Source organism: Myxocyprinus asiaticus, chromosome 9, assembly GCF_019703515.2.
Source record: "Myxocyprinus asiaticus isolate MX2 ecotype Aquarium Trade chromosome 9, UBuf_Myxa_2, whole genome shotgun sequence".
NCBI lineage: Eukaryota > Metazoa > Chordata > Actinopteri > Cypriniformes > Catostomidae > Myxocyprinus > Myxocyprinus asiaticus.
In genome coordinates, this window is record NC_059352.1 from 9555949 (window position 1) to 9570116 (window position 14168).

At 36.7% G+C, this 14168-nt stretch overlaps 1 protein-coding gene across 3 annotated transcripts in view; it reads left to right on the plus strand.

Annotated features, from left to right (window-relative positions):
• Positions 1–14168, plus strand: part of LOC127446037 (rap1 GTPase-activating protein 1-like) — a 78207-nt gene that overhangs the window by 13133 nt on the left and 50906 nt on the right. The window contains exon 1 of one of the 3 annotated variants that reach the window (XM_051706650.1): positions 13408–13508. The exons of the other annotated variants lie outside the window; for them this stretch is intronic. The gene's annotated coding sequence lies outside the window, so the exon portion shown is untranslated. Of the gene's footprint in view, positions 1–13407; positions 13509–14168 lie in introns of those variants that run through there. 3 annotated transcript variants of the gene reach the window in all.

Below are 14168 nucleotides of genomic sequence, written 5' to 3' on the forward strand. Positions count from 1 at the left end.
ATGCTACAAATGCTTTCATTTTAGCCTAATTTGCACTGAACCTGGAACATTCCTTTAAAAAGATTCCTTTACTTGTAGAAAACGTGTGAATTAAAATGCACAAAATAATTTCTGTGATCTTTTGAATATGAAAACATTATATGTGTCCATTTGCATTATTAGTGAATGATACTGTACCCTACATAGTGTGACTTATTGAGCAGGGATGGGCACAAATACTCGAGTACTCGGACGTGACAGCAATGATCGATCATTAAAATGATGACTGATTATCATGCATGACTAAATTTGAAATTCAATGACAACTACCTGACAACTAAACTCAATCGTGTCAAAGAGGGGCCTTGTTTTTTAATTTTGAGATTGATTATGTTGTGATTTTAAGCGGCAACTTGATTGTCAAGAGACGTCTAATTGCAACCAAAATACAATGCTGCAATGCAAGCTTTTGTTGTAAATGTTTACGATAATAAAAATAAATTAAAAAAAGAGTATAATTAACCGTGTTTTAAACTTCTGTCTATGCAAATGTTTGCCAAACATGTTTTATTAGAATTGAATGTAAGAACTTTGACTCATTAATGGATATTGTTTAATTAAAGTGAAAGGATATTATTTAATAAAAATGAATGATTTACTCTGTAAATATCTCTGGGTGCCGACATGTTTGCATTATGTCACGCATCTCAACGAAATGGGAGTTGAAGATTTCCGTACGAGTTTCCAAGTAAGAAGTCTGACATCGTGTCATTCCATTGCACTTTTCCCAGTAGAAAGGTGGAAATTCCGACTCTCAAATTTGAATGGCATGCATCATGAATCATCACAGCAACAAAAATACAGAGCACAGTGACTCCAAAGGAGCATACGCACACACACCAGGCATGTGATAGTGCGCAGACAGAGCTGAAGAAGCGCGCACAAACAAGGCAAGTTTTTTGTAACAGATAATGGTGTAACAGCCTATAATAATGAATAGGCGAGACACTCGAACAACGAGAAGCAGTGCAGCAGCCAAAGATGTATGTCTTGTAAATAATGAGACTTATGATGGTTGCCTGGTGGATGATATAATGGGCAAAAAATTTGACTTACATTTAAAAGGGACCTGAGCCATATCTGGGAAATAGAATATCATAGAATTTGGGCTTGACTCTTTTGAATTGTGCCAGTAAGCAATAACCAAGCAATCCTAGAACAACCTAGCAATCATATTCTGTAGCAACATCCTAGCAAATACCTCGAACACTCTAGTAGGGCTGAACGATTAATCAAAATAAAATCGAAATCACGATATGACCCAGTGCAATTTTCAAGCTGCAAGGACTGCGATTTCATTAAATAGTCTCAACGCGCTGCCCGCTGTGCTGTGCCTATGTGCATGGCTGTTTTGTCTGTAGTGTGTAGTGCTTTCTTAAATACATGTAAACGGGATCATTGTATTACACATGTGGTTTCAGAGTGGTTCTGTGCTCCATACACACAAACTCTATCTATCTGGTGCCCTGAGTGACAAATGTGCTCTTAGTTCGGTTAGGTGTGCTATTGTGATCTGAGCGCATTATTTAAAGTGCCCCAGATTTACTTTAATTGCTCTTTTGCGTAATTTCACATACCTCTATGTTTGGCCACTACAATTTACTATACGCATGTAAAATAACCCAATGAGAGCAGGTTTTTGTTGACGGCAAAGCAGATGAGAGCATTTCACTGCATTAAAAGGCTGTTGTCAACTGAACTTCAAACAACTTAAACTTCCATCCCTTCAATTTTCAAAATAAAAGTTTCCACTGAAATAAAGGCTTGTTTAGCGGGACTGCATAGTAAGTTAATAAATTGTTAAAGAAATAAAATAACTATTAAATAATAATAATAATGAATAATTATAGTAATAATGATAATTATTATTATACAATAATATATTTCTATAATAATTTATTAACATTATTATTATTATTGCAATAATATAATAATCAAGTTGACTGGGTTTCCTCTGTTTCACTATTTTATGTATTTATTTTTAGAGGACTCAAGTGTGAACCCTTCCTAGAACAGTATTTCCGGTTGGCAGTAAGCACGGGCAAAGCATGGGTTAATTTTGGTTAAAAGGAATCACACACTTTTTTTCTTTTCTTTTTTTTTTCTTTTTTTTTTATCATATCACAGTTTAAATCGCAATTGCAGATTTTTTTATTTTATATTATTTTTTCTAAATAATCGCAATTATATTTTTTGTCCAAATTGTTCAACCCTACAATCTAGCAACCACACAGCAATGCCCTGGCAACTACCCACAACACCCTAGCATTGTAGCGGCGAGTTTTTTTAAGAGCAAGCACAAATCAAGATGCTTTAAATATATTGGCAACATTTTCCTCAACAAAAGTTCTGCAGCAGAGAATAAACAGTGACAAAACAGGTTAAAGTACAGTTATAACTTTCATATCACTTGTGTTTTCAAGTGCAAGTCACTGTGAGCCCAAACATTTCCTGAAAAGCATCTCATATGCCCACCACCACTGTCAGAGCCGGTGTTGTTGAGAGACACAATGCTCTTATGATAAGACCTATTCAGATCAGTCTTACACATCAGCGTGGTATTTTCTTTAGCATGGCTGAATGTTTCTGCTGTTATAGTTGCTGAGATGCCCGTTTGAATTGTGATTATAGGCTGGTTTGCTGTCTTGATCTAGCTGGTCTGAGAAAATTGTTGAGACAACCATCAGATTTATGGGAATCAGACTGTGAAAGGGAAAATGGATGCATAAGTAAAAGCTCTTCACTGGATGTGGCATCCCCATGTCCTTTCTCATGGGACGATCTGGTGTTTGGTATGAGGGCTTGTCAGGGACAACAGGGACGCTTTTTAAGTAAGTGATGTTGCTACAGTGTTAGATTGGATAAGCTACTTTGGAAGGACAAAGTAGCTTTTTGATGACTCATTTTGTTGCGCAATGAGTGCATTGAGTTGTTTCTGATAGAAAAATTGGAGTCATAGAGGTACATTTACATGTTCAGGCAATGCTCAGCTGAACAAGCAAAAACCGACAGCTGTTCAAAGACCACTGGATGGAGCATAGCAGAATGTAGGTGTCTCGAGACGGACGGATCAACAAACTCAATTGCAAAATGGATTGCTATGGGCTGTAGACCAGTGTGAGCCTTATGTTCAATGATATGTGTATATAAAATAAAAAATAGATTAACTTCTAAAGCCACTTTTTTCATTGTCTAATCCAGGGGTGTCAATCTCAGTTCCTAGAGGGCTGCAGCCCTGCAGAGTTTAGTTCCAGCCCTGCTCCAAAATGCCTCCTTGTAATCTTCAAGCACTCCTGAAGACCTTGATTAGCTGCTTCAGGTGTGTTTAATTAGGGTTGGAGCTAAACTCTGCTGGACAGTGGCCCTCCAGGAACCGAGTTTGACACCCCTGGTCTAATCAGTGCTTTACTTGTCTGCCACAATAATGTAATGTCTTTAGTTATCTGAATCATTATATTTATTATATACAACGTGGTCCCGACATGATCTTCAGCTGTTGTAGCCCATCTGCCTCAAGGTTGGATGTGTTGTGCATTCTGAGATGCTGTTCTGCTCACCACAATTGTACAGAGTGGTTATCTGAGTTACCGTAGCCTTTCTGTCAGCTCGAACCAGTCTGGTCATTCTCCGTTGACCTCTCTCATCAACAAGGCGTTTCTGTCTGCAGAACTACCGCTCACTGGATGTTTTTTATTTTTGGCACCATTGTGAGTAAACTCTAGAGATTGTTGTGTGTTATAAACCCAGGAGATCAGCAGTTACAGAAATACTCATACCAGCCTGTTTGGCACCAACAATCATGCCACGGTCGAGATCACTGAGATCACATTTTTTCTCTATTCTGATGGTTGATGTGAACATTAACTGAAGCTCCTGACCCATATCTGCATGATTTTATGCATTCCACTGTTGCCACACGATTGGCTCATTAGATAATCCCATGAATAATTAGGTGTACAGGTGTTCCTTATAAAGTACTCAGTGAGTGTATATTTATAATTATTTTGATTAGACCTATTATGTATTGATCTTTATTTGGGGGCCTTTATCAGCAAATAATGAAAAATATGATTTAATTGTGATTAGTTTGAATATTTAATTTGATTATTATTATGGCTGTCACGATTATGAAATTTGGCAGATTAATTGTCAAACAAATAATTGTGATTTTGACGATTATTTGTCTGTTTGAGGGCTATGATGATTAATTGTCTGTGTTTAGGGCTTTCATGATTAATTGTCATATTTCTTAAGGTACATGTGTGCTTCATACACCTTAAGAAGTGGGGGTGCACTGACTGATCGAAATCGGATGATATTTGTCTTAAATCCGCGATCGGCCGATCGTGCCAAGATTTAGGGCCGATCTTTTTTGCAGCACACATACACTGCTCCTCTAATGAATGAGCACTTGCTTAGCCCTTGATGACAGAAGCATGACAGAGTGGCCTTTGGAGGGTGAGTTGTTGGCAATTCTAAGAATTCGCGAAGTTAAACTTTCAGACATGATGTAATTCACACGAATATGCTGTTTTGTTTTAAAAATGTGTAAGAATTACACGTGTATGAATATTAAGTTGCCCATTTTCTAGAGTCATTACAGTAGTTATTCTGACTCGTTGCACAGTGAGCAGGAAGAGGATAAAGAGGCTGCTAACGAGTATAAAAACGAATTAAACAACAAATAAACATGCAAATACAAGTATGAGTACATGTGATATAACACGAGTCATTGAGCGATCATGAGCGCTTTTAGCTTCACTCTCTTCATGCGCTCTCGGTGTCAATCAAATAAGCGTGCTCTCCAGGTGCTCTCAATTACTCATCATCAGTCACACATCTCGGCACTATTCTCTGAGGATCCCAATTTAAATCAGATTAATGGTGGTCACAATACCACTAATAACAGATGTAACAGTTTAACCTTCATTAACGTCACCGCGTCTTCACACATTTGCTTAATAATTAGTGATTTGTGTTGCAACAAGATGCCAACAAAGACAGTAAACAAATCATAGATATTAATGATTTCTCACTGGAGCAGTTTTAGAGCTATATAGGACAACAAGACAATGAGGACTACCTGTGATAAAATTAGGGCAAAGGAACTGAAGACAGAGACAATGGAGTGAAACAAAGGAACTTTCAAAATAAGAGTCTTAACAAACTTTCAAACTAAGAGTCTTTACAGGGGTCCAATACGTGACATGCAGCAAATAACTTACAAAAGTGTGGCAAATGTCACTTTAAGAAAAAATTGGTATTGGCCGATCTTAGTGTTAAAAGAATTGGAGATCGGAATCGGCATAAAATTTCATGATCGGTGCACCACTGTTAAGAAGTAATTTTTAAATATTTAACTTTAAATATATACATCAAAAAATAAAATAGGGATATATGATTTCCTTTTAAGGCTTTAAAACTATATGAATGACATGAAAAATAATGTTTTAAATTTCAAAATATTTCAAAATACTTAGAAATTACTCCTGCCGTTAAGGTTAAACTGTAATTGTTGTGATTAGTGTTATTGTGACCAACATTAATCTGATTTAAGTTGGGATCCTCACAGAACAGTGCTATGATGAGTGACTAATAATGAGATATTGAGAGCACCTGGAAAGCACACTTATTTGATTGACACCGAGAGCGTATGAAGAGAGTGAAGCTGAAAGTGCTCATGATCACTCAAACACTCTTTATTGCTCCACACAATGTCTGACTGTCCCGACTCACGCTACATCACATATACCCAGATTTGAATTCACATGTTTATTTGTTGTTTAATTCATTTTGATAACTGTTTGATACAGTATCTTTAATCACTCTGTGCTCTCACTGTGCAGCGAGCGCAGAAAGTACGGCACTACCTGAAAAGCCCAAAAATTTAATACGAATGTATACAGTATATATACACTCACTGAGCACTTTATTAGAAACACCTGTACACCTACTTATTCACGCGATTATCTAATCAGCTAATCGTGTGGCAGCAGTGCAATGCATAAAATCATGCAGATACAGGTCAGGAGCTTCAGTTAATGTTCACATCAACCATCAGAATGGGGAAAAATGTGATCTCAGTGATCTAGACTGTGGCATGATTGTTGGTGCCAGATGGGCTGGTTTGAGTATTTCTGTAACTGCTGATCTCCTGGGGTTTTCACTAACAACATTCTCTAGAATTTACTCAGAATGGTGCCAAAAACAAAAAACATCCAGTGAGCGGCACATCTGTGCACGGAAATGCTTTGTTGATGAGAGAGGTCAACAGAGAATGGCCAGACTGGTTAAAATTGACAAAGTCTACTTGACATTGGCTACTCCAGGTGTTCCCAACTTTTAATGCAAGATCTACTTTTTTTTTTTTTTTTTTACTGACAGCATACAGACCAGCGGCTCTGTTCAGTAAATAAAGTTCTCTGGATTCCCACATTGTGTTTTACATGTGATAATGGCCATAAACAATATTTATCTGAAGTGGGGCATTGCGATCTATTTCAAACTTAATCATCATGAAATCTAATTTACATTAGGAGGAAGACTGTATTTACATTCAAATAGTAATTAATTTACACAGAACGGAACTCAAACTACAATTTGCTGATAATAACCTTCTTAGATCATCTGTGTTCAGTGAGACTTATTGAACAAAGTGTTTATGCATCCGTCACTGCGTAACTTTAATCCAGTCCGATGGATTTGCTATATATATATATATATTATGGCTTTTATATTTCGACCGGTCAGTGCACCCCTACTTCTTAAGGTGTATGAAGCACACATGCACCTTCAGAAATATGACAACTAATATATATATATATATATATAATGGCTTTTATATTTGCTTAAAATTCTGTTATTTAGATAAAATAACCACAATCAGACAATTATTGAATAATTGTAAAAGGCCTAAATATTATCAATTGACAACCATTGCTTTAGGAATATTGCCATTGCAGATAATCTCAAAATGCCCAAATTCTTTCCTATATTTTGGTCCATGATCACTTTTTTGTAAGAAAGCATTGTTTTGCAATAAGTAACACTAGGCACGCCATGTTCCTATGTAGGATATTGACACATAGAACATGTAATAGAGATATTTGCCATGGGGATGCTATTTCTCTAAAGATTTTTTTGTTGTTGTTTTGGACCTTAGTTTGCCCAGATTCAGTAAGGACAGATGCCTTGGTCATTGGGGACATTGGTAAGCAATGTTTCTCAGCTACATATCATATAAACTCAGATGACTTGTACAGAATAGACACTCAAAGGTCTGGGCTTTCACAGAGTTCAGTTGAGAGATCATTAAATTGCTCTTTGAAGCATGTTTGAAATGGTATTGAAAATTCTTCACAGCCATCTGGTTATTTGGAGCTCTAGAAAACAGCTTTCTTTTTATCTTTATTCTGGAGAACACAAGAAGAAACATCAGAGGACTGGAACTTTCATTCAACCAAGTTCACAATGGAACAGATTGATTAAATTTCAATTTCTTGCTGAATTGGAATATATTTCAAAGTCTGGAATTGTAAGAATACATATGGACTGGTTTGATGTAAATGAGAAAATTATCTGAATGGCAGAATCGACAAATCGAAAATAAGGCGGAAGTGACGTAGTCTAGGGACCAAGGTCTGAACACGTAAAAACAAGAGGTGCCAGCTAGGTTAGAGCACAAAACACACTGGAATTAACTCTAACCCTGTTTACAGTATCTACACAATCATTTGCAATACAGGCTTTTATGAAGCAACATAAATTAATGTCATTAAAAAGATGTCCATCGGACTGGATTAAAGTTACGCAGTGACGGATGCATAAACACTTTGTTCAATAAGTCTCACTGAACACAGATGATCTAAGAAGGTTATTATCAGCAAATTGTAGTTTGAGTTCCGTTCTGTGTAAATTAATTACTATTTGAATGTAAATACAGTCTTCCTCCTAATGTAAATTAGATTTCATGATGATTAAGTTTGAAATAGATCGCAATGCCCCACTTCAGATAAATATTGTTTATGGCCATTATCACATGTAAAACACAATGTGGGAATCCAGAGAACTTTATTTACTGAACAGAGCCGCTGGTCTGTATGCTGTCAGTAAAAAAAAAAAAAAAAAGTAGATCTTGCATTAAAAGTTGGGAACACCTGGAGTAGCCAATGTCAAGTAGACTTTGTCAATTTTAACCAGTCTGGCCATTCTCTGTTGACCTCTCTCATCAACAAAGCATTTCCGTGCACAGATGTGCCGCTCACTGGATGTTTTTTGTTTTTGGCACCATTCTGAGTAAATTCTAGAGAATGTTGTTAGTGAAAACCCCAGGAGATCAGCAGTTACAGAAATACTCAAACCAGCCCATCTGGCACCAACAATCATGCCACAGTCTAGATCACTGAGATCACATTTTTCCCCATTCTGATGGTTGATGTGAACATTAACTGAAGCTCCTGACCTGTATCTGCATGATTTTATGCATTGCACTGCTGCCACACGATTAGCTGATTAGATAATCGCGTGAATAAGTAGGTGTACAGGTGTTTCTAATAAAGTGCTAAGTGAGTGTATATATACTGTATATATTCGTATTAAATTTTTGGGCTTTTCAGGTAGTGCCGTACTTTCTGCGCTCGCTGCACAGTGAGAGCACAGAGAGGTTAAAGATACTGTATCAAAACAGTTATCAAAATGAATTAAACAACAAATAAACATGTGAATTCAAATCTGAGTATACGTGATGTAGCGTGAGTCGGGACAGTCAGACATTGTGTGGAGCAATAATATCTCTATTATTAGTCACTCGTCATAGCACTGTTCTGTGAGGATCCCAATTTAAATCAGATTAATGTTGGTCACAATAACACTAATCACAACAATTACAGTTTAACCTTAACGGCACCACGTCTTCACGCATTTGCTTAATAATTAGTGATTTGTGCTACATCATAAAGCCAAAGGCGGTAATCAAATCATAGATACTAATGATTTCTCACTGGAGCAGTTTTTGAGTTTGTAATGGATATATCGTTCATAACTCTGCTGTGTGTGATGCTCTTGTGGTTTTTATTGGTTGCTGTGTCACAGTGACCTTTCATAGTAACAACAGAACTATTCATAACTGTTTTTAATACAAATAAATGTTAGCAGTTCACAATTAATGTAATTTTACTGTTTGGGGCATAAACATAACTGCAGCTTATATCTTGCAAAAGTGTTGCAAAGGGCACTTTTGCAAAAATCGGTATTGGCCGATCTTAGTGTTAAAAAATTGGTGATCGGTATCTGCCTCAAATTTCCTGATCGGTGCACCATTAGCAAAATGATTGAGCGAAAAGTATAGAGAGTCTCTCTTGGTTACGACTGTATGACCTTTCAGTGATCGTGATGTGACACTTAAATAGCTTTAATATGTCTTTTAATCTGGCTCTGGAGTTGATGGTATAAATGTTTTGGCCAGTTTGAAAAAGTTTTCTGTGGAAGAAAATAAATCTCCACTTTTGGGTGAACTATCCCTTTAATGCTTCATTCAGACTGTTTTTTAGTTGAAAACTGGACAGGTGAGAAAGCCGGCTAAATATTTTGAGTATGAGGGTCTCCACCCATCGTTGTCACCTAATAGCCTAGTCTGAGTTAAACAAACCAAAAGGAGAGTTTCACAAAGCTGACGGTGTTTTGCTGCTCTGAAAGTGAAAGAGATCTTTGTACAGACATCTGCATTTACATTAATTACATTGATTTTCTTGGCAGACAATTCCTTTACCAGAAACTGCACGTGCGTTGTGTTATGATAAATTATTTCCACGTGTAGCAAATGATACAGATTAGGAAGATTTGCTATTTGAATTTTTATGAGGTATTGTCAGAGTGATTGAGAGGTGGGGAGTTTAAAACTGGAATTGGAATTTAAAAATATAGCTGATTTTCTGAAAGTTTTATTTCGAAAACAATTCCCATGACTCCAAAGCCAGCCGAGAACCTGCATGGTCTCATGTATCAGATCTGACCATTTTTTGAAGTATTGTTTTCAATTAATATTTATTTAATCCCTGTACACAAAGAAAACAGATTTAAAATGTAGTTTCAAGAACAGACAGAAAAGAAAATTTTTCAGGAAACGTGTTCATTTTTCTAAAATACATTTTACATCCCATTAATTCAGTAAATTAATTTACCTGAATTAATTATACTAAGAGACTTAGGAAGGGTTACATGAGCTTTGCGTGTTTGTGTGCGTACGTACATACATGTGTGATTGAATGTTAGATTTTGTGACCATATGAGTCTACAATTGTAAAGTAATAATGATTTTATGAGAATAATGCCTACAGTACCATTCTAAAAGTCAATTGTATTCCAATTACCTAAAGCATAGGGTATTCATATTGAGCTTGCAGCTGTATAAAGAGCCTGGCAAATATAAGGCAACTTTATTTTCAAACCCAAGTTTGTTAGTTTGCACTCCATGATAAAAGATTCTAGATTTGTCAACTTTATGCTATGAGGTTAGATTTGCCAAAGTATTAAAGTATCTAGATTGCTTGAATTCTCTTTCCAGATTTCTTGAAAACTACCTACTTCCTGGTTATAAATGCTTACACCAGCCATAAAAACTCACCAGCCATTCCCTGTAAGACCCGCCCCCACATGAGAGGTCTGTGTCAGAATCTCAAGTAAAAAACTTAAAATTAAACCTTATGGTTTTTTTATTCTCTTTCAGTGAATATTTTAATTTGATAAATTATGTTCAAGCCTGTCAATTTTATCTTGTCTTGCTCTGTATACTTAACATCATACATGAAGGGAACAACACCCAGGTTTTTCATTTCCATGGTCAGTTATTGTAGCCCTTGGGGCTGATTTTGTTTGTTAACCTGAAAACAGTCCTGGACTTACCTGCTGTGGGCTGAGTTAAGACCAGTTAGGGAAAGAATACTTGAAAACAGGTTTGACTTCTTCAGGATCTCAAAAGCGGAGAGTGAAACATCAACAGTCTTCTCAACAAAGAACCAGGTGGACGTCTAAGACTCGAGTCTCTGTCTACTTGGATTTGGACAGAAAAGCTAAACTTTAGAGAGAAGATTTCTGTTATTGGTTGGCAGTGGTCCATTTTTGCGGAGCCACTGAGAGCTATGTTGGGGAAGTCGAGGAACAGGGATGTCAGAAGACTGAGCCTTTCAGAAGCTGTTCTATATAAAGTACACCATCTATGGTAAGAGCAGAAGATTTGATAGCTTGGCTTCCAATTTCCTTGGGTTTCTAAAGGAACATCTGGCAAAATAGCCAAAGAACTCAAGGAAAACTGTTCAGTGTTTAAATCCTGCTTGATAGGGCTGTTCAGATTAAAGTAAGAAGCTTTGATAGTTCTCAGGTCATGAGTTTGGAGGGAAGATCCTCCCAGAGGAATGTTTTATTGCTCAGAGGTCACACTTTTCATAGATCACAAGACTTAATAAAGTTCTCAGTTATGTTTCAGGCAGGTATCAACTTTGTCTCAGATGTTTCTCCTAACGTTTGTAAGGAAAAATTAAAATAGAAACATATGAGACAGCTGTTGACACATAAAGAGTATAGTGATATGAGGTAAATGTGGATAGCTTAGCTTATATTTTGCTCTTAGAAAATCTTGATTGCATACTTTGGGATCTAGGCAATTCTGAGCACCTTTTGTGTAAATCACATCTGATACTCACATGTGAGATAATTGAAGTCTTATGTAAAAAAAAAAAAAAATATCTGAGTAGCAGGAGATTTTTCTCCATTTGCTCTCAATTTAATATAATTTCAGTTTAGGAGAAAAAATTGAGATCCTAAAGAGATCTCATTTGTGATTTTCCTACACATTATCAAGTGTGTTTTTCTTGTTTTAATGGCCTTGTGGCACAGTGGGAAGCCATATTTGTGGTATAAATGAAGAGTATCATTTAATTTATTGTTTAGTGCGATTTTACCACCCAGTTAGTGCTACAGAGTAAATTGAGGGCTTGTGGGAATTCTCTGGGGACGTTGGCTTGTTCCCAATTGAGATCCTATTGCTCAGAATGTCCGGAGCTGTGGGAATGTTTTAGGTTTGGCAGCAAGTTCGTTTGAGGTACTTTAGTGGGCTGAGTGGGCTGATTATAGGCTTGACAGATAACATCCTTTTAAAAGACATGAGAGTGTTGAATTACACACAAACACACACTGGCACACACATTTAGTACGTACACATACGTACATGTAGTTCCTTCAGGAATGTTCTCGATTTAAAACGAGTAAAGATCTGTTGACAGTTAGTTGGGTTTCCATCCAACTATTTTTATGTGAATTTTGAAATTGTGCACAAGAAATCCTGAATGGGAACGCTTGATATACGAATAAACTCTCAAAATTTGCTTAATGCGCTAGACAGATGTGGATTTTCTAGAGTTTCGTATTAGTTAAAATACGCATTTAGTTGATGGAAACAGTTCAGCATTCATTCAGCTTCTCCATTATGACAAAACAGGCTCCCTCAAAATAATGCAACGGATAGATCAAGAAATTGGATGGAAATGTGTGTATTTCCTTAGTCTAATTTTTAGAAATGTGCTTTAAAATGCTACATTTTTAGATGGAAACCCACTATTAATATCGACTTCGTTCGTTAAAGCAAACACAAATCACATTTACAGGATTTCACTTACAATGCATGTTTATGGGGCAAGGCATTCTGGAGGGTTTAAAAGAAGAAATGCTACTATTGTTGTTAAAACACATACATTAATTCTACTGTACAAAAGTGTGTGGTTTTTGAGCTGTACAGTTGTCGGAATCTGCCTTTTAGTGGTGGGACTATTGTTGTAGGCGGATGAACTTCCAGTTATGTGTTACATAATTACTGTGAGTGGGTTTTTTTTCTTTCTTTCTGTGTAAAAGTCCTTTTCTGGTATCCTTTTGCTTATTGTTAGAAAGTTACAAGATTTTATCAGGTATTGCCTATAGGCTTCCATTATAAGTGTATTACTACAAGCACAATTGTTATTTATTTTACCAAATTGAGAGGCGAGTCATGGGTGCTAATTAGCAACATATCTTAGATAGTATAGATTCACTTGAATTAAGCCTGATACATTCCTTTAAGACACTTGAAAGCAGATGTTTCATTGGCAGAATATACCAAAAATAGATTGACAAGCAGATTGGAAAAATGTCAAAACAGAGGTGAAATCAGATAAAGGGATAAAGAGACTCCAAACAGGTTTGAAAGCAATAGATTCTTTGTTGATAACCAAAAAAAGACTAGAGACAAGGAGTGAGTCATGAGAGAGAGAAGCCAGAGGGTGGGAACGAGAGAGAAAGAGTTGGGAGGATGAGAGCACAGAGAGAGAGAGAGGAAGGGAGGGAGCAATAGGGAAAACGAGAGCTCTGTCTTTCACCTGCCCATTTGGTTTGGAGCAGCAGAACAGATTGCTTGTCACTGATTCGTCCTCTGTGCATGCTTAAGAGTAAGTAACATCCCTCTCTCTATCTATCTCACTCAGTGATAAGATCAGCTGTCTTCTGCTGGTGAGGAGCTCAGGTGGTCGTTGTGGGAGGGAAACAGCTGAAGGGATGTCATAGTATTAGTGGAGCGGGTTGTGATGAAAGCAAAGACAAGTGAGCCATATGGGTGCGTGTGTTTTGGGGGGCATCTTGTTGTTTTTGGGTCTGAATTGTCTCCTGTCTGGTTCCCACATGGGTCACACTTACTCTAATGATTGTAGGATTGAGTTTGTTTTTTGTGGCTTCTGCAAGAACTGAGAAAAACAAATAATATTTTCAGCTAAATCTCCTGTGCCCATTCAGCCTAATTGTCTTCTTTTTAAATTAGCAATAATGTAGTGATTTTCTCTTTAGAGCACACTCGATTCTTTAGTTCCTTGCTAGTGTCAGATAGCTTATTGCTAATTCATGTAAACACAGTCAAAATAATTTGTATTAGCAGGTGCACTGCTTTGCATTCGCTGTATAAATCCTGTCATTCTTTCAGCCTCCAGGCTTCCCTGAATCTTTCTCAACCCTAAACTGCTGTAGGTCTTAAAACTGTCATATATGTGTTTATATCTTAATTTTTTTTTTCCTGAGGTCCACTTAAAATGTTAATCAAGGTTTCTTGCACCAAAATG